We start from the raw sequence: 19924 nt of genomic DNA on the forward strand, positions 1-19924 counted from the left end.
GTGAAGGGTTAAAGATCTTGTTCCCTCTAGAAAAGAGCTGTAGAGCACAAAGTAGAGTACACTGTACTTGGCATAAGAATAAAGTGGGCATTGCAGGAATTAAGTGACCTCAAAATTCTTCACCAAGTTTAGGCTGCAGCCTAGGAGGCATTTTGAAGGTCAAAGATGCAAGAGGATCATGATGTGGTCCTCAGGTGCTGGGCCAGCATGTCTCATTTATCTGTGTGTCCTCAGAGTCTAATAGCCAGCCAAGTGTGCAGGCTAATAGTGTCGAACACCCTCAATGGTTTACTTCAAAATTCAACACTGCTTGAGAACTTGTTCCAAAAAAATACCTCTGCCTGACAGTAATTTCTTTCAAGGAACTATCACTCACTTTGCCAACTTGGCTTACTAACTCGCTAGTCAATTTTGATCTCTCTTTCAAATGGAAATTAGTAGTTAGGTCCTTGATCCTTCAGATCTCACCCTTTTATGCAATTATACCTGGTTTAAGTCCACATCTTCCCACTTTTGGCCAGTCACACTTCAATCATTAGACAGATCTCATGATAAATCTCACCTAATCTCTTGTCTTCTGAGCTTATTTTCAGTAACTACCTGTGTACTATACTCACTTCCCCTGCCCACATTACTAACCAATGAACCTGAGCACCAGGTATCTTAAATGGTCTATGCTTAAATAGATTTAAAGAAAGGCAGAGTGACCTCAATTCAAACTGCTGTTGATTCTTACCAGCAACGTAACCTTGAACCCCTTCTGCTGCCACTCTACTGCCAAAGTAAATACTCAAGCAAATATACCTGGTCAGACCACTCCCCAGATCAATAACCCAATGACTTTCCATCACTAAGAGAATAGACTCTGCTGGCCTGCCTATCCAGCCTCGTTCTCCTGTCATTCTTTCTTAAGGGGGTCTTGAAGCTCCCCACGTCTATGCTGTTAATCATTATCTTGCAAGTGCTTTACTCTCCAGCTACAAGACCCACCCTATTCCATACCTTTTATTCAATCTGGGTAACTTTTAGTATCTTCTTAATCTTAGTATAAGTACTTTCTCCTCTATAAAGTCTTCTCTCACTCTCTGCTCTTATTAAAACCTGAGGTCTTGGGACGCCTGGGTGGCTCAGTGGTTGAGCATCTACTTTTAGCTCAGGTCATGATCCTGGGGTCCTGGGATTGAGTCCCACATCAGGCTCCTTGCTGGGAGCCTGCATCTCCCTCTGCCTGTGTCTCTGCCTCTCATGAATACATAAAATCTATAAAAACAAACAAACCTGATGTCTTTTCCCTTTCTATCTCCAAACATTTTAATCCTTCTGGATAGGTTTCCCCAAGATATCGTAAGTTCCTGCCAAAGCACCTAGTAGGTGCTCAAGAAATCTGCGGAATATCTGTCAATGTGGGTACCACTACCAGGAGTTCACAGGGCTAGAAGATTAAAAATAATAAAGAAGAAAGCACAGTGCTCAGTACACCACCATTTTATCTGCACCATATCCACCTCAGAAATTTTTGTAAAAAGAAAATTAAGAAAGGTAAAGATAGGGTAACTGATGAATAAATCTCCACAAAAACTTCTAATTTTGAGCTCACAGTAAATCAAAGAACCAGAAGATGTGAACTCAGCAAAAGGTGGGGAGAAGTCATGGTCCCAGCCTTAGAGAGACCCACTAGAGCTGGAATTCCACCAATTCTATCATCTGACACTCACTGGAATAAGAAAGGTGTACTCCTTACCTCTCCCAGGAAGTCATCTGGCCTTGAGATCACAATCCTAAAGTTCAAGAAGATTAGTAAAATTACTTCGATTACCATGGAGCTTCCCAAAACAATCCTGGCAGTCTCCCCACCTTGAGTATCTTTTCTTCTCCAAGCAAATCTGAATGGCAGGATCATGCACTGGTGTCAGACCTGCCAAACTGAACGTGCCATAACCAGCTGTCTGACTTTTGTAAGTGGCCTAAATTCCCTATGCACCTCAGTATCATCACCCGTGGAACAGACAATGAGACTCAGCTCACGTACTGTTTGTTGTGAGGATTTGAACAGTTAAGTATGGGAACAAAAGGAAACCTCAAGTTGATAAAGAATATCTACAAAAATCCTACAGGTAACATCACACCTGATTGTGAGAAACTTGAAGGTTTCCCACAAAGTTCAGGAACATGGCAAGTATGTACCCTCTTTTCAACATGGTACTAAAAGTACTACCCACTGCAATAAGACAAGAAAAAGAAATAGAAGGCATACAGATTACAAAGGAGGAAATGAAATTGGTTTTGTTCACAGACAATATCATCGCCTATGCAGAAAATGTGAATTAACGACAATACAAAGAAATCTCATGAAACTAGTGATTACAGCAAAGTTGCAGGATATAAGGTTAATATATAAAAGTCAATTGTTTTCTTATACAACAATGATTGTGAAATTGAAAACCTAATACCATTTATGTCAGCAACCAAAAATGAAATACCTAGGTTGTATAAATCTAACAAAACACATATAATCCATATTAAGAAAACTACAAAACTCTGCTGAATGAAATCAAGAAAGAACTAATAAACACGGGGATATTCCATGTCCATGGGAAGACTCAGTATTATCCAGGTGTCAGTTCTTCCAAACTTAATCTACAGATGCAATAAAACCCCAGTCAGAATTCCTACAAGGTATTTTGCGATATAAACAAACTGATTCTCAAGTTTATATGGAGAGGCAAAAGACTCAGAAGAGCCAATACAAGGTTGAAGGAAAACAGAGCTGAAGAGCTGACACTGCCCAGCTTCAAGATTTAATATGAAGTAGTCAAGCCATATTGTATTGGTGAAAGAACAGATTACTAGAATAAAACAGAGAACCCAGCAACAGACCCATATAAATATAGCCAACTGATCTTTAATAAAGGAGCAAAGGCAATACAACCACGTTGGTCTTTTCAACAAATGGTGCTGGAACAACTAGACATCCACCTGCTTACTGGACAAGTGGAAATTTATATGGCAGCCACCAAAGCAGGAAAACTTTGGTGGAAGGCAGATAAGAGTTTCTCTTTTATTACTCTCTACTGTTTCAAGGTTGTCCCTTTTCAGGTGAAAAGAATAAAGCTTTACTCTACGTCCAAAATAAATAAATTTAAAAAGCAAGAAGAAGAAGGCTGTCACTGCTGTAGTCTCAAACGTATCTAACCTTCAAGACCTGCTTCAGATTTTACTTTTTTAGAATTTCTTAATTATCCTACCTCATAGTATCTTTCTCCCTGCTGAGCTTCTACAGCAATCATTTATAAACAAACCACAATTTGGCACTCAGTAACATAAAACACTGACTTATAGGGCAGAGAATATTCAGATGCCCCAATTTATTCAAACAATAAGTGAACTTGCTAAAGAAAAAGGTCTTTCAGCACTTTGGCAAACTCACTTGATTAGGTGACTGGGTCAGACTACTTGACTAGCCTCTGTGAACACAGCTCAATAAGAATTTGCTTACTCAACTATTATTTTTAGGCAATTAATGAGACTTTTTTGGTGTGGGTTTTCATCTTAAATAATAGGCCAAGATTAATTTTTCCCACTAAAACTGATTCTATTTATAAAGTTCTATAGCTACTGAGAGTTGGTATCCATTGAAAAAAGATACACTATACACTTTCAAGCAATTAATTAAAAAGATTGTATTTTCTATTCACCTACACTAAGTTATACATTTTTAAATTCTATATTTGATTATTGTAAAATACAAAACTTAAAATCTATTAAATGACCTATTACTTTGCATTTGTATCAAATAAGAAAATAGCAAAAGATAATTCTGGATAATAAAGTATGGCAAATTAAAACTTTTGAGAGTACTACAGAATTTCCTGCCTCTAAAATACCTGAATGGTAAAAACAAACAAAACAAAACAACTACCATGTCTCTGTTTACCTCGATTTTCCTTCTGCAAAAAATCAGCTGCAGTATTTAACCTTTTGTAGTGATACAATGTTGGGTGCAAAAGAACATATACCACCATCATGCAGTCACTTATTTGACCTGTGTTCACAGGTACAAGCTTCCTACACCTGGTCACAGAAGTACACACAAGGTCTACTAGAACAGCCATGTAAAGAGCCCATTAGCATTTCAAATAGCTCTGATAAGCGATTTCCCACTTTGCCTAATCTTCCTCTTACACAGCTAGGTGTCAAGCTTTTTATGAAACATGAAGAATTTAACAGCTTTGAAATTCAAAACCAACTAGGTATGAAAAACTACCTGTATCTTTCCTATATCTCATATTTATCTTCTTATATTTTGGGGATGCTAAAATCTCTTAGATCTTTTTTGGAGTGTTCTAAAAAAAATTGTCAAAAATGTTTTCTTGAAAACCCTTAAAGCACTTTTAGACTCCAGCAACAAGTTTTGAGTATCCTCTAGACTAAGGAGGAACTGCAAATAGTTAGTGAGAGGATGAAATGAACTGGTGTGTGTGTGGGCGGGGAGGGGGGTGAAGAAGCAAGAGGCCAGCTTAGGAGGGAACATGGCTCAGTAGTTAAGAGGTAGGACTTTGCTCTGGCACACTTGAGTTCAAAGTGTGCTAGCTGCTTACCAGCTAAGTCAACCCTGGACAAATTATTTAGCCTTTCCAAATTGTCTCACTTGTTAAATGAAGGTAACCGTACTTAACCTCTTAAAGTTGTTTGGGGACTACCTCAGAGAATGCTTAGCACAGAATTAGCTGGTATTATTCTCGCCCTAGGTAGCTAAGACAGTTCAAAGGGCAACAAGAAACACTGAAGAATTTTAAGCAGAGAAAAACAGACACAACTGCACAGTGGAGAATGTAGAGAGACAAAACTGGAAGTGAAGATGAGTTAAGAGACTGTTTTAGTAATCTAAATAAGAAGCCATGGACCCTAGATGCCATGGATTTTAAACTGATAGGAGAGATAGGTGGCTGGCTCAGTTTGTGGTGTGTTTGACTCTTGATCTCCGGCTTATGAGTTCAAGCTCCACGTTGAGTGTAGAGAGTATTTAAAAGTAAAATCTTTTAAAATAGATAATCAGAATTGATAGGACGTTGAGGCTCACTGTGGGTAAAGAAGGAAGAATAAAAAAAAAAATAGATCTTGCATACCACCCATTTTCTGGGACAGGGAAGAAAGGATTGTAGGATACTGCTGGGAGGGCAACAAAAGGCAGTTAAAATTTAGCCTTGCTGAGTTCCACATAGGTACAGAAGAGAGACCTTTGTGAGCTGGATGGACATGGGTTTCAAGTGCAACTAAAAAAATCTGGATTTAAGATACAGATCTTGGAATCGTTACTACGTACAGGCAGTTAACTAAAGATGTGGTCCTAGAGTTCACCCAAGGTTAGCCTGAGAGGAATGTTATGGTCAGAATCCTATGAAATTTCAATACTTAATGGTTTATAAAGAGGAAACATTTGCAAAGGACAGAGATCACAAAAAAGAAGCTGAAGCAATATTCTAAAACTCACTGGAAGAGTTTCAAGAAGAATAAAAGGAGTTAACAGTGCTAAATTTTACTGAGAAATCAAGTACATATTCAACAAAAAAGTCCACTGGTGGGGGAGGAAGGTGCTTATATTGGGGAGGAAAGGAAAGAGGTATAAAGACAGATGATGGATCTGCTCCTTTTTACCAAAAACAAAATGTTTCAAGTTCCTTTTTTCTAATAACTATGAAAAATCAGATTTAAGTCAGACAGGTTCTCAGACACATCAATTAATAAGCACTTTCTAAGTTATGAAGAAAAATTACTTCCTAAAACATTTACCTACTTTTGTAAAGAAGTCACAAAGGAGAACACTGCAAAACTGTAAAGTCCCCCCTATTTCAAGGAACAAAGCGACTTTGTAAATACTAAACCACTGGTTCTAGGTTCTCTCAAGTTTTACCAACTTAACTGCCCATTAAAATTTTGCCCTATGTCATTAGGAGGAAAAAAAAAAAATCACTCCATTTCCCTTGAATGGAGACATTTAACAATAGAAGCTCTGAATGTATTTAATATTCCCTCTCAGATCACTTTTTTTTCTAATCCTTAATAAAATGGAGTTATCACTATTTTTTTTTGGCTATCATTATTTTTATCTTGCCTCAGTATTAGTTCAATTTAAGAGTTTTCTTCTCCCTCTAGAAAATTGGTTTCTACTCTGAATGAAACCTACTTACCGAAAGGCTGCGACTCCCTAGTGTTGTTAACCAGAGAGCAGTACAGTAGACACACAGCACAGCCACTTTTACAGGTGCTCACTTCTCTAAGTGCTGGTGTTCCCAGAGCCCCAGAGGAACAGGTCCCCCATTCAAATGTGAGCCACAGCTAAACCTGCAAAGGCTTTCATTAAAATAGTTAAATTTACAATTATCTTCGTCTCTATAGAGCAACAAGATCAATCTGTTAAGATTGGAAAAAAAAAAAAAAACCACACACTTTCTCAAATTCAGAACAAAGGAAAGATTGGTGATATAAATATTGAAGCACCAACACAAATTTCAAAAATTCAAGTGAAACTCAAGTTCTATTCATGAATGAAGAATTTATCTGTGTAAATTCTGATACAGCCACAAAATTTAAATGTATGGGAAATGTGTTTCATGGTAACTATTTCAGTAATTAAAACTGTTGAGTTTTAAATCCTCCTCCACTCCAAACATTAAGAGAAATCCTAATGTCTGGAAAACTCACCCAAATCTTCACCCAAAACAGACATTTAAAAAAGCTTTACCCTGAAAAAACAAAATACAATAACCAACAAAGCAATATTAACTTTGGAGGTTGGAGACATGCTGTTATCAGTAATTGAAATAAAAATTCACAGAAAATACGTTAAATTATTTAAACTGCAGCTGTGCTCAACTACTGTTGCATCAGTGAGTTAGAGCTTAACCCAAGATTTATCACTGCCTCCCATTCATCAATGAAATGAGCACTTTTAATCGTTTTGAATTTTGCTTTAAAACAACTTTTTAAAAGTTTATTCTGGAACATCAGTTAACAAGTTGATACCCTGAGCAGTCACGCCTAGCCCACTGAACACACTGGCTGTTAAGAGCACATGATCAGCAGTCATTGCCAAACAAAGAACACTCTTAAAGACAAAAACAACACAGGTCTAGTACCACTGTGTGTGAGTGCAGTCATCTTCTCACATTTAATTGAAAGCCTATGCAATACTAAAAAGGTGTTGATATACCATTTTAAAATCTAGATCCACGCATACTAATTCTGTTTCTCTCCCATATAAAAAAAACCCAGAGAAGCACAAACAGTGACAAAGGCTGTCCACACCTGTTCAGAGGCAGGTAATGTTAAGTGGCACCACTGCAGCTCCTCTCTAAAAAAAAAAAAAAAAAAAAAAAAAAAGGTTTCTGACAGATCTTGCAAGAAAATACTTCCTCCAATATGTGCTTACTAGAAAAAGCATCTACTAGAAAACCTGGTCTGAACAGGAAGGCTGATGTAAAACATTAAGCCCAGTACTGACAGAAATACATACAATGAGTAAAATACCCAACAAAGATATAATCGCTCACTTAAGCAGGTAAAAATTTTTCCAATTTCCTTCAGCTCGCTTTAATGTCCAGAAAATGACTTTATATTCATCTACATCTTGGAAAATGGGATTTAAAATAGGTCATTAGTTTAGGCAAAAACTAGTCACCCAATCAGAGAGCTTCAGAGGCACACTTTAATAGAACGCTTAAGGGGATGCCCATTAGAAAAATTTTGAAGCACGTCCTGCTGGTGGCAATATAAACTGGTACAACCTAAGAAGCAATTTGGCCAATCAAGTGTTCATATTCTTTGATCTAGGTAAGCCCACTGGGGATTTTTCCAGAAGAAGAAAAATCTTGCGGGGGGCGGGGGGGAGGAAGTATTTTTAAATGTACACACAGAAGTCTGTTTAATGCAATACTATTTAAAATGGTGAAAACGTGGGAACAACGTAAACACAATAGGCAAAAGACTAAGTATATCTTAGGTCCTACTAACTTTAACGGATTATAGAACTAAAATTTAAAAAATGTTAACCGATAACACAGTTTACTGAAAAAAAATGTAAAACTGCACTTATTTGCAATTATGGGGGGAAAAATGCAAGAATCTGGTAAGGTACAAAAGAAAAGAGTAAAAACGAGCAGAGCACAGCACAGCACAGCACACAGGGACGCGGGGTGCGGGGTGCGGGGTGCGGGTGCGGAGCGACTTTCCGGCTCCGGCTCCGGCCCCGCCGCGGCCGCGGAGCGCTCCGAGCAGCAGCCCGAGCAGCCGGCGGCCGGGCGCGGACCAGCCAGCGGGGCCGAGGCTCCGGGCGCCCTCGGGACGCGGATGCCGACCCCCGAAAGTTGCGCCCCGCGCCCCCCGCCCCCCGCCGCAGCCCGCACGCGGAGAGGCGGACGGGGTGGGGGGCGCGGGGGGACCCGGGGGGGCCGGGGGGGGGAGCCGCGCCTCCACCCAGCCCCCGCCCGCCCCCCCCCTCCCCGCCCCTGCACGGTCCGGGCCGGGGCAGGTCGCCCCCGCGCCCCCCGGGACCCCGCGCCCCCCCGGCGGGGAGGGCGGAGGCGCCCGCCGTCGGAGGGGACCCCGGCCCCCACTCGGGCCCCAACTACGGAGCCTGACGAACAAAGTCAAGTTTGATCCTCTCAACACCTATTTCCTGTCCAAACAGCCCTTTTGTTCTGCTTCCCTGCTTAATGTTCATGTTCGGTTTGCAGCAGAAAATAGCACAATGACACAACCTAGCACACACAGAAACATAAAGGAGCAAGAGTGTAAAATAAAGAATTATTAGAAGATCGGAACAAAAAGCCTACCAACAAAACCTCCACAATTTTCTGTTTGCTTCCCCTCAGATTAACTTCACTTGAAGCCGTGCTCCCCGGCAACCGAGCCTGCACGGCAAGCCCCGCCCCCAGCGCGCCCACTGGCCGCCGCCGCCAGGCCCCGCCCCGCCCGGGCGGCTGGCCGCGGTGATTGGACGCGGCTGACATCCATTACTTTAAAGAACTTTTCCTCGCTAGCAGGTTAGGTCGCGCGGCCGAAACCCGCTGATAAGCTGGTTTCTTAAAGAGACAGGACGCAGGGTTTCGGTTTCCCCTCGCGGAGTGTTGGCTCACTCTTTTGTCTCGGGGAGAACGCGCACCCCGCGGTGCCCCGACCGAGTGCAAGCGCGGCAGCAGACACGATGCTCCCCGCCTGCGTCCGATCGTGCCCCCGCACAGCCACGGAGGGACACTGAAGCTCTGTTCACTCACGCTCCCTTTTCAACAGTTCACGTTTGTTTTAAGGTGGCAAACAGAAAATCCAATGCAAAATTTCGCCACACTGAACAAAACGATATTTTCTCTAAGACTTGAAAATAGGATCATTTAAGTCATGGAAAATAGAGAGCCCTGAACCACCAAATGCAAAACACTCCTTTCTGCGCCATCCGAGTCCCGGCCGCGTCCTGAGCATCAGCCGGGCCGAGAACGTGGGGGCCCAGCCTCTGCCGTCTCCACTGCCAAGGGCACAAACACCTGCAGCCGGGACAGGGCTGCCTCGGGGGCAGCCTGGGCACCGCAGAGGGGCAGCGACGCAGGCAGAGGCCGCGTGCCCTGAGCGCAGGGCCGGCCAAGGTCAGGAGGGCTTGAGTTGTTTCAGTTCCCAATTCCTGTTGCTTTCTAAACACGGGTAAACCCGACCGTGCACCACACCTGAGCATCACTTAGTTCACCTGGGGGTGCAGCCCACCTGAGTATCCCTTAGTTCACCAGGGCTGCAGCCAAGGGCAAGGTCTTCCTCTGGAAATCCCGGGTGACAGGACAAGTCACCTGCGGGGCTTCTAAACATCCCACACAAACACTTTACCCAGGACTCCGTTTGCTGTATTTTAGTACGTTTACTTCAATTAAAACTCCGTATGTCCTAGTAGCTTGGCCCACCAAATATTACTGACATGAATCATTACCTGATTGAATGGCATTTAACTTGTTCAGTAAAGTATGATTCTCAACTCTACCAAAATTTTAAGTGATTTATAAAAATAAAACCCAAAAAGTAAAGCAAATTAAAGTTTCTTAAAAACGCTTTCAATAAGTTTATATAAGAATATTTCACGTTAAATGTACAGTTTTTAAAGTCTAAAATTTTGCATTTTCCCTCAGAAAAATCCATATATTAGAACACAAAGCCAACAAACTTGTTTTGACTACAAAGAGAAGTCTGTACGAAACTGAAAATTCACATAATTGCAACTAGACATGAATATGGAGTAATACCCTGCAGAAGCCCAAACAGCTGCATCATCTATTATGCCTTTTAAGTGGACAAATTGAAAGAGCCAATTCACAGAGGCCTAGTCCCAAGATGCTTTGCAAGGATTCTCTGCCCTGAATGCCCAGTACTTCACAAGTCAAGTTGAGGTCTTCTTCCCACTCTGGCAAAGTAACACTGGAAGCATAAGAGGTACAGGAACAAGTAACAGAAAGAATACAAAATTTTAGTTACAGCATAAATTTGAAAGAAAAAAAAAGGTTTTAGATGGCCAGAATTTGACAGGGCTATAGAAAAAGAGATGGCAAGCATTTAAATCTTAAAATTTGGCAAGCATGAAATTAGTAGAGTTACGGGAACCAAAATAACTTTTGCTCCATTCTCAATTTTTCACTTCAGTCAATAATTTGTATAAAACAGACACGTATTACATACACTAAAATAACACCAGGACCACCCTCAATCTATAACCAAAAAAAAAATACAGATATGATTATACCAGACCATTCAAAGGTCTCTAGGATCTACTTGAAAGAGCTTCATGGTGATAAATGTCATTTTATATACGCGGATTTTATTCCACTTCAAAGTCTGTAGCAGAAGAAAACAGCAAAAATAAATAAAAGGAAAGTAATATCACAACTGAGATTATTTGAAAACAATATTGCTTCATAGGAACATGGAGCCTGCAAATGCTCCAAGGCTTCCTGATTGCATGTGACAATATCACTTTTTGAACATCAAGGATTCAAAGGATGTACTGTATATTCTTGGTGGGGGAGGAGCTCAGAAGCTTTCTCAAACCTATCAACTAACAATGGAGAGGATAAGCCAGAACAACTGGTCTCATCTCATTTTAAAAAGACCCTGCATAAGGAATTAAGTACCTAGACCATCAAGAGTAACTTTCAGTAGGTACAGAGCAGGGTGAAAATGTCCTCAGGATTTTAAAGGACTGAGAGAGGAGGTCAAACTATTCTTCATACAACAAAAATTAATCCTTGGCATCATCCCTGGGTGCTAACAGGTGGGTCTAGGCAGTAGTTGATAAAAGGCCCAGCTTGACATTCACAAAGCATGACTGGGTCCCTAAAGATATGGTCTCAAAATCACTATCTAATGGAGAAAAAGAAAATCATTTAGAACAATATTTCCCTGACAAATACACATTGCTTACAAAAGTGAGGCATGTATTTATTAAGTCTCCAACTCCTGTCGTGGGTCTTCCAATTCATGAAGGGAAAACAACACAAGGTGAGCACTGGGAGAGGGCTAATGGCCCACTCAGCAAAATACTAAACACAAAGGAAATATTCAGGAATTGAACCATGGAAAGCATAAACTAAACCCAGTTGAGGTATCTGTCTATAAGATGATAAACTATTTTAGATCTACAGGGATAAGCAAGGTCACCAACAAATGTAAATTAAAAAGGAACAGAAGTCACAATATTGAGACAAAAGTATATGTAAAGGAAAAAGCATTCTCAATGCTTAATTATTAAGAGCCATCAATTTTCATGTGCCAAGTAACATCACCGCTGATCTAAGTAAACTGTGGGACATAGAAAAGTGATGGAAAACAGATCGGCAGATTCTAAGTTCCTTCCTCTCTCCTTAGCAGCCTAAGCTAAAAAATAAATAAATAAAATTTGAAAAGATAAATCATCCACTCTAATTATTTAATAAGATTAATTTTTATACAGCTATCCAAAGAAAAGCTGCGTTTTTCAACAGTCATGGAAAATTTTTAAAAATTATAGTCACAGAAAATAAACGGTTTTGAAAAGCACAAGTTGAACAGGTAAGTAACATCCTCTGATGATCACACAGTAATGTTCAAAGTTAAAAGAAAAGCTTCTAAAAAAAAAAGAAAAGAAAAGAAAAGAAAAGAAAAGCTTCTTAACTCATCAAAGGTTGAGAACACCTACTATGTGCTGGGCACCACTAGTAGCAGGGCACGTCATGGTAGACTGTCCCTCACACTGTGGAGACTTAAGGTCTAGAGTCAGACCACAGGGATGTCATGGGAACATGGGCAATTTTCAGTGTTCTCATAGCCACATTACAATATTAAAATAGTTAAATCAATTGTAGTAATATATTTGACTTAACACAATACACATAAAATAGCATTACTTCGATATGTAATCATTTTTAAAATTGAGATTTTTTTCTTTTGCAGTAGAAATCCAGTTCCTATTTCATATTTACGGCCTCATTCAGAATTGTGATATTTCAACAGCCACTGGCTACTTAAATTTATATCTCTGCTGTCCAGTACAACAACCCCTAGCCACATGTGGCTATTGAGCAACTGGTACGTTACTAGTATGACTGAGGAACTGAATTTTTAATATTATTTAATTTTAATGCATTCAAATAGTGACAAGTGGCTATCTACTAGCTTGGAAATAACAGCTCAAGGGAAGAAACAGACAGTAAAACAAATTACACACACTTAATGAATTGCAGTTATTACAAGTGTTTACAGCAGAAAAAAATGTCCAATATGAAATGAATAAATACAGCCAACAGAGGCTTAACCTCTTTTGCCAGCATTAAGGAAGGACTGTCTCCCCAAGAAGTCTGGCTGGCCCCACAATGCTCCCTCAGGGAGCCCCAGTCGTTCCACTCCTCTGGTACATCCTGAATCAAGCCAAGCTCTCCTGTTCGAGCCAGCACTCCCCTAGCTGACTCTTGATCTCAGAACTCACAAGCACAGTTGCAAATTTTCTACAGGACAAGCTATGGGCTCATAACTGTTTACAAGGCAATTTTTACAAAAAAAATCTTGCAAAAGAAATTCAGTGTGCCCTTGTTACTAAGTTTTAATGTTCTGATAGATATGGAAACCAAAGAAACTCCCCAAACAAACCTTGGTTACACCATTAATCTTCCTAAATGTTACATCCTCACAGAGACATTCTTAGGACGTGGAGTTAGCACCTTCCAATCTCTGCTGGCACACCGGATTTCTTTCCTTGCTAGCACTGGTCAACATCTGAAAACTCCTTATTCATCGGTCTATGAATAGCGTAGCTTTCCCAGAGGTTCTGAACTGGGTGAAGGCCTCAGCACTGGGCACAAAGTACAGGCAGCGAGGAGCAACTGCAGTGACGATGGAAGAGTCACTCAATACAGATATTTTTACACATCAACATTTAAGGAACATAGCAAAACTACACGCAAAGGACAATTTAATGGCACAAAATATTTTTATCATAGAAAATAAAACAAAGTGTAGAAATACAGTAACTTAATTTAAAATTTCAAAACCCCAAACCACCTGCAGACTCTAAGGAATCAACTAAAAAACTAGAGAACAAAGCAACAGTCAAAAATTTGGGGATGAAAAGGGAGGGAGACAAAACGAAAACACATTATTCCCAGTTACTAAAACAATGCACTAGCATCAAATTATGAACACTGTATAAAAGCTAAAAAGAACCAAGTATATATATGCTTTTAGTATATAATGAAGGCAGTTTTATTTCAAGGCAACAAGATTTTTGTTAATCAGGCTAAAATAACTATTAAGGAAAAATAAAGAAGTTATTTCTCTTGACTTATACTATCAAAACAAATCCTAGATAAACAGAGAGAGATACGTATGAGAATGAAACCATAGAAGGACTAGAAGAGTTATCTGGGCAGGAGTACCCATTAAACATGAGAGTGAAGTAGGAGCCATAAAAAGAAACTACTAACTTAAATTTCTTAAAAGGTAAAAACTCTTTGAAGTTAAAAAAACAAAATACCATAAGCAAGTAAAAGGCAAACGAAGAGCCAGGGAAAATATCTGTGGGATGTGACAAAGGATTGCTATCCTAATTATATAAAAGAATAAAAAGGGTATTTTGAACATAGAACATCACTCCAAATAAGCAAAAACAAATTAGAAGACATAATACCTTTCTCTCCATTTGTCATCATAATTATTCTAAGAAATATATAAAGAGTCTTATGAAGAAGGCAGGCAGGAAAGAAAATATTCAAGTGTTGGCAAAGATACAGAGAAAATTTGTACTCTCACATTTTTCATCAAACTTTATACTGGTTCAGTCAACTTTATATTATAATCTCAGCAAAATTTTACAATAAGATTTGGCAATATTTATAAAAAGACACAAAAAAAAGTTCATGTGCTTTGACTCAGCCATTGTAAGACAGACTGAATCCCAAAGAAATGAGGAATATGTGGAGACTTAGCTCCTTACCACTCTCTCCAGTGACAAAAGGACAAAGCAACAAGCCCCACAGGACAGGCGACTAATCACAGTAAGATGAAATGCTTGTGTACCTTAGAGTCCTAACTTCTGCCCTCAAGTGACAGACAACAACCAAAACAACTTCGGATGACAGGTTCCATAAGGACATGATGCAGAGTCATATAGTCAGGGAACATGATGTGTGGAGGCATGCCTGAAGCAGTGACATTTGAGCAGATACAAGATTGAAGTGTGCCAGGCAGAAAAACACAACAATTTTAAGGAAGTAAGCGTGGCATGCTGAAGAATCCCAAGAAGACCAGTATAGCTGGAGGTGCATGAATCAGGGGGAAAGTTGGCAAGGCTGGATAGTCAACCCACAGCTATAAGTCATGTGTGGCTGGCTAATCAGCACTTGAAACAAGGCCAGTCCCCCAAGCACTTTACATGGAAAATATATAGTGGATTTTGAAGACAGTCTGAAAAATTTAGTAAAATATCCTATTAATAATTTCTTATGCTAATTACTTATTAAAATCATAGTATCTTGGGATAAGTAAAATATATCTCACCTGTTTCTCTTTTTAATGTGGCTATCAGAAAATTTTAAAGATTTATTTATTTCAAGATTTTATTTATTTATTTATTTATTTATTTATTCATTCATTCATTCATTTATGAGCAAGAGCAAGCAGTAGGGAGTGCAGACAGGGAGGCAGAGGGAGAGAACCTCAAGCAGACTCCCCGCTGAGCATGGAGCCCTACACAGGGCTCCATCTCACAACCCTGAGGTTCTGACCTGAGCCAAAATCAAGAGTCAGATGCTTAACCACTGAGCTACACAGGCGCCCCGGGCTATCAGAAAACTTTAAATTACTTATGTGGCTCCCATTCTATTTCCATGAGAGATTGCTGGTCTTGGGTATAGGTGTCATAGTAAAGAGTTTCGATTTTATTTTGTGTATCGAAAAGTCATTGGAGGATGTTGAGCCTCTCTACCTTACATATTTAAATGATGGTTCCCCCACAGGAGAGCCAGAACTGAAGCAGGGACACCAGTTAGATGACTATTGTTACTGTCCTGTGTACAACAAAGGTGCTGAGATGGATTGCATTTGGGATAAGCTCTGAAAGTAGACGCAACCCAGTATTGTTCAGAATCCCACTTCCAATTGTGTAGAATATACACACACAGACTAGGGGTATACCTGCCAAAACTTTAGCAACGGTTATTTATTCTTTGTAACTTTCTATTCCTTCTGAAAGCTGGGGAGGAAAGACACCAAAAACACATTGCCCTTAATACAAAAATGACTTTTTTTAAAAAAACTTTTCAACAGGATAAATAAAACAGCCCTACAAAAAAAAAAAAAAAAAAACACAACAACAACAACCAACCAAACAAAAAAAACAAACCACCCTATTTGTCAGCAAGCTACACAGGCTGGTTACAACAACAAAGCACCTCTACTCCTGTGCCTTTAAAGACAACTTATTTGAAGCTATATATAAACTCCTATTACTTACACACCACTTTCCGGAAATTAATACCGCTCCTACTCTGTCAGTGCGTTGCTGAGCGTGGTAAATAACACATGGCCTTAGAAGTATCCTTCAGGGCACACACCCAAGGCTAAGGAAGTCAAGTCCCTCAATGTGTGGTGAGCCTATCCTACCGGCCAGCACAGTCCTCCCAGAGTGCCCCGAGGACACCGTCAACATCACAGCACAGAGAGCACCTCGGTCCCAATCCTGTTCCTTGAGAGGCCCTACCATCGGATGGGGCTTCCCTCGGCCCACGGTGCAGAGCTGGAAGGACGATTAGGGCAGGTTTCTCCTACAGGACGTGCTAAGGGAGAAGAGAGCCTTAGGTGAGTGGCCAGAGGTGACACAGAGTGGCCAGCACACACGGTGACTTACTTTACACACAATCAAGTGGTTTTTGTACTTATATTACTTTAGCATTGAAAAAGTAGGTAGCAAACAGAGCCTGACTTCTCCCCGGTGATTGCAGAGGAGATCCATCATACACACACACGGAGGGGATCTCGGTTTCTCATTCACATGTTCAAAACTCGGAAGTAGTCCTCCGGCTCCGGATCCTCCGTGACAAAGTCCCTCGGCTCCCCCCACGCCCTCCACTCCTGAGTACGGGCTACACCGTCTGCAGGTGCGCAGCGGGAGCCAGGTGCTGACGCCAAACAAGGTACCGTGACTTCCAAGGGCCCACGGACGGCGGGCTGTGAGCAGGGCCCCGCTGACCCTACAAAGCTGCGGAGAAGGGCCCGACAGCACGTGGTGGACACACGAACCGGGTGAGGAAACCACGATGAACACACTACGGGCGGGCCTGACCTGCCAGGGAGGAGGGCACAGGACAGACAGGCCACCGGCCAGCAGGTGCGGGCTCCGGCCGGCCCCTCTCCCGTCCTACCACCTAGGTCGTGTGCGGCCCTGGGGCCCCGAGTCGCTCGCCCTGCGAAAGGAGGCTTCACGACCAACCGCCCGCAGGGAAGGCGGCGTCCGCGGACCCACAGACCCAGGGCACGGTCCCCCCTCCGCCCCACTCCTCCTCAGGTGCCCCCGGCACCCCTGCCCGCCCGGACTACGGCGTAAAACGTGCAAGGAACAGCTGAGACACAACCTGTTGCATAAACCTAAATGTGCAACTTTTGCAGAAAAAGAGCATTTTCCCCTAAAGTTCTGGCCTGTGACTCCCCGCCTAGCCTCGGGAAAAGCAAACTCCTACCGGAACCCTGTCTCAGGGCATCACGGCCAGCGCACCGTGGGGCACCGACCGCCCCACAGCGTCCAGCGCGCACCGGGTCCCGGGCCGCCCCCTCCCCGGCGCTCCGCCCCCCGCACGGCCCGGGAGGTGCGGCTGCGGCAGAGGGGGCGCTCGGGACCCCCTGCCACGCCCACCCCCCACCCGGGCCGCCCGGGGCCACCGCTCTCCCCAACGCCTACCCCGCCCCCGGGCCGCTCGGGACCCCCGGACCCCCCGCCCTGGGGCCGCTCGGGACCCCCCCCACGGCGCCGCTCGGGACCCCCGGACCCCCCCGCCCTGGGGCCGCTCGGGACCGCCGGACCCGCCCCGCCGCCGCTCGGAACGCCCCCCCCGCCCCCGCACCCCGGGGCCGCAGGAACGGGCCGTGACAGGAGGGGCCGCCCCCCGCCCCGGCCGCAGCAGGTGCACGCCCGCTCCACGCGGCCCACCCCTCCCACCAACTGCTCGCGGACCCCCGGCCCGCCCTGCCCCCCGCCCCCGCCGCCCGCCGCCCGCCGCCCGCCGCCCTGGCTTCCGCCCGGGAGCGCCGGGGCCGCGCCTCAGCCGGTGGGGGAAGGGAGCTGCTCACCTGGCGGCGGCCCTCCCCGCCCGCCGCGCTGCCCGCCGCCGGTCGCCGCCGGAGAGTGGGGACAGGTGAGGCCGCCGAACCCCCGCTCGCTCCCGCCCCGCCGCCGCCGCCGCCGGCCCTCCGTCCGCTGTTTATTAAACTTTTCTGTTTGGTTGTTCGGCCTGTGACGCGGCGGCGCCCGAGCTCCGCGATTGGCCGGCTCCCGGCGCTGACGCGGCGCCCCGCCCGCCTCCTAATTATTACCGGCCGGGCGGGGCCGCGGGGCGGGCACGCGGGGGGCGGGGCCGGGGCCCGCGGCGCGCGCTGATTGGCCGGAGCCCCGTGCGGGGGCGGGGCTGCAAGCGAGGAGCCCTCCCCCGCCCTTGCCGCGCGGCGGGCGCTTCCTGGGCTGGGCGCGCGCCAGAGCTGCAACCTCGGGCAGGGGGCGGTGGGGGTGGGACCTCCGCTGCCTCGCGGGGCGTGGCGCGGGGAAGCGGGTGCTCCACCTGCCGGGGGTGCGCGAAGGCACTCCTAGCCGGCCCCACGCGCACCCTGGAGAGCGCGGGGGGTCGAGCTGCGGGGGCGCCCCGCCGCGGGGTCCCGAGCCCCAGCCTGCAGCGGGGAGCGCGTGCACACCTGCATACACACCGTGCCGTGCATTCGTGCGTGCAGCGTTGAGCCCGTGCACACCGTGCCGTGCACAGCTGCTTACACACCACTGCATGCACACAGTGCCATGCACACATGCGTGCACACCTGCTGTGCACACCTGCCACGCGCCCTTCCGAGACCCCTGGCCAGCGGAGCGATGTAGGAACGGTGCCCCCAGAGCAGCTCAGCCTTCCGGCTCAGGTGCAGCGCGCGCGGGAGGCCCAAGACCAGTTCAAGGACATTAAGTCCGACCTTAAGAGAGGGTGGGACCGAAAGGTAGGAGCCTCAAAGGTCCCATATGTTTCCAGATGGGACATTTTATTTTACTCACCATGGATTTTTTGCATTAATGTGCAAAAAAACTAAAGTCTCAGGATCTTACTTATCTTGATTACTGAGCTTTTTGGTTCCCCTTTACATTTTAGGCTTGAAGTCACTAGCTTAGTGTCCTAACCCCAGTGGAGAGGGATTTTGGTGGAACTGGAAGTGTAGAGAGTAGGTCTTTTGCAAATAGGGCTTGGGGATAAGAACTGCCTAACAGTTGAGAAGATTCAGGCCAGAAAGGAGCCTTCAAGGAGGAGGTTGCACTGGCTTTGGCACTGGAGAGTGCATAGGAAAGCAGCATTTTCCTGTCCTCCTAAAGAGGCCAGAAGATGGAATTCCAGGTTTGAAGAACAGTGATGTGTTGTGAGGTGAGGAATATGCAGTGTAGAGTTGAGTGTGTCATCAGCAATAGGGGGGACAGTTTGCACAGGATGGAAAGGTATTCAAAGGGTGTTTGTAACAGGCATTCGTTTTTAATTTTAAAAACAGACACACACACAGTGGGTTAACCCACGAGAAGGGGGTTTTGCCCAAGGATCTCATGTCTGATCATGGAGACTAGGTTAACTTGGAGACTACAGATAGTTTTAGGGTCAAGTGTTACAAGTCTTTACAGCCAAACTGAGTATTTGACTTTACTTGGTGGGAAATGAGAAGCCATTATAGCATGAAAAGAACTATCAGGAAGGGAAGGAATGGTGGATTATAACAATTTCTGCTAGTACTAGGAATAATTTTGCAGACTGGGGATTTCTCTCAACTATTCACTGTCCTCTTGTCACTAGATAGTAGAACTATATGGAATTTTAGGATTTTGGCCACGGTTCACATCCCTACTCAGATACATTTTTGACAGTTAGCAATACTCACAATCTCCCTGGGTCTTGGTTTTCTATTAGTATGGGAAACAGTGAACAAAACGAAGATGCCTGCCTTCATTCATTTTTCGTTCTAATGGGTGACACATGTAATAAGTATTTGTGTTGTGAATTAGAAGATGGTAAGAGGTATAGAGAGAAGAAAATGTAGGGAATCCCTGGGTGGCTCAGCGGTTTAGCCCAGGATCGAGTCCCACAGCAGACTCCCTGCATGGAGCCTGCTTCTCCCTCTGCCTGTGTCTCTGCCTCTCTCT

General features: G+C 44.1%; 1 protein-coding gene across 6 annotated transcripts in view; it reads right to left on the reverse strand.

Annotated features, from left to right (window-relative positions):
* Positions 1–17977, reverse strand: part of ZFAND6 (zinc finger AN1-type containing 6) — a 64761-nt gene extending 46784 nt beyond the window's left edge. The window contains exons 1-2 of one of the 6 annotated variants that reach the window (XM_049108516.1): positions 8832–8904; positions 1742–1778 (exon numbers count right to left, since the gene is read on the reverse strand). The gene's annotated coding sequence lies outside the window, so the exon portion shown is untranslated. Of the gene's footprint in view, positions 1–1741; positions 1779–8831; positions 8936–16255; positions 16281–17838 lie in introns of those variants that run through there. The other 5 variants (XM_049108517.1, XM_025436847.3, XM_025436843.2 and 2 more) reach the window with 5 other exon arrangements.
* Positions 17978–19924: the final 1947 nt, after the last annotated feature.

This window comes from Canis lupus, chromosome 3 (genome assembly GCF_003254725.2).
Source record: "Canis lupus dingo isolate Sandy chromosome 3, ASM325472v2, whole genome shotgun sequence".
In the NCBI taxonomy this organism is placed as follows: domain Eukaryota; kingdom Metazoa; phylum Chordata; class Mammalia; order Carnivora; family Canidae; genus Canis; species Canis lupus.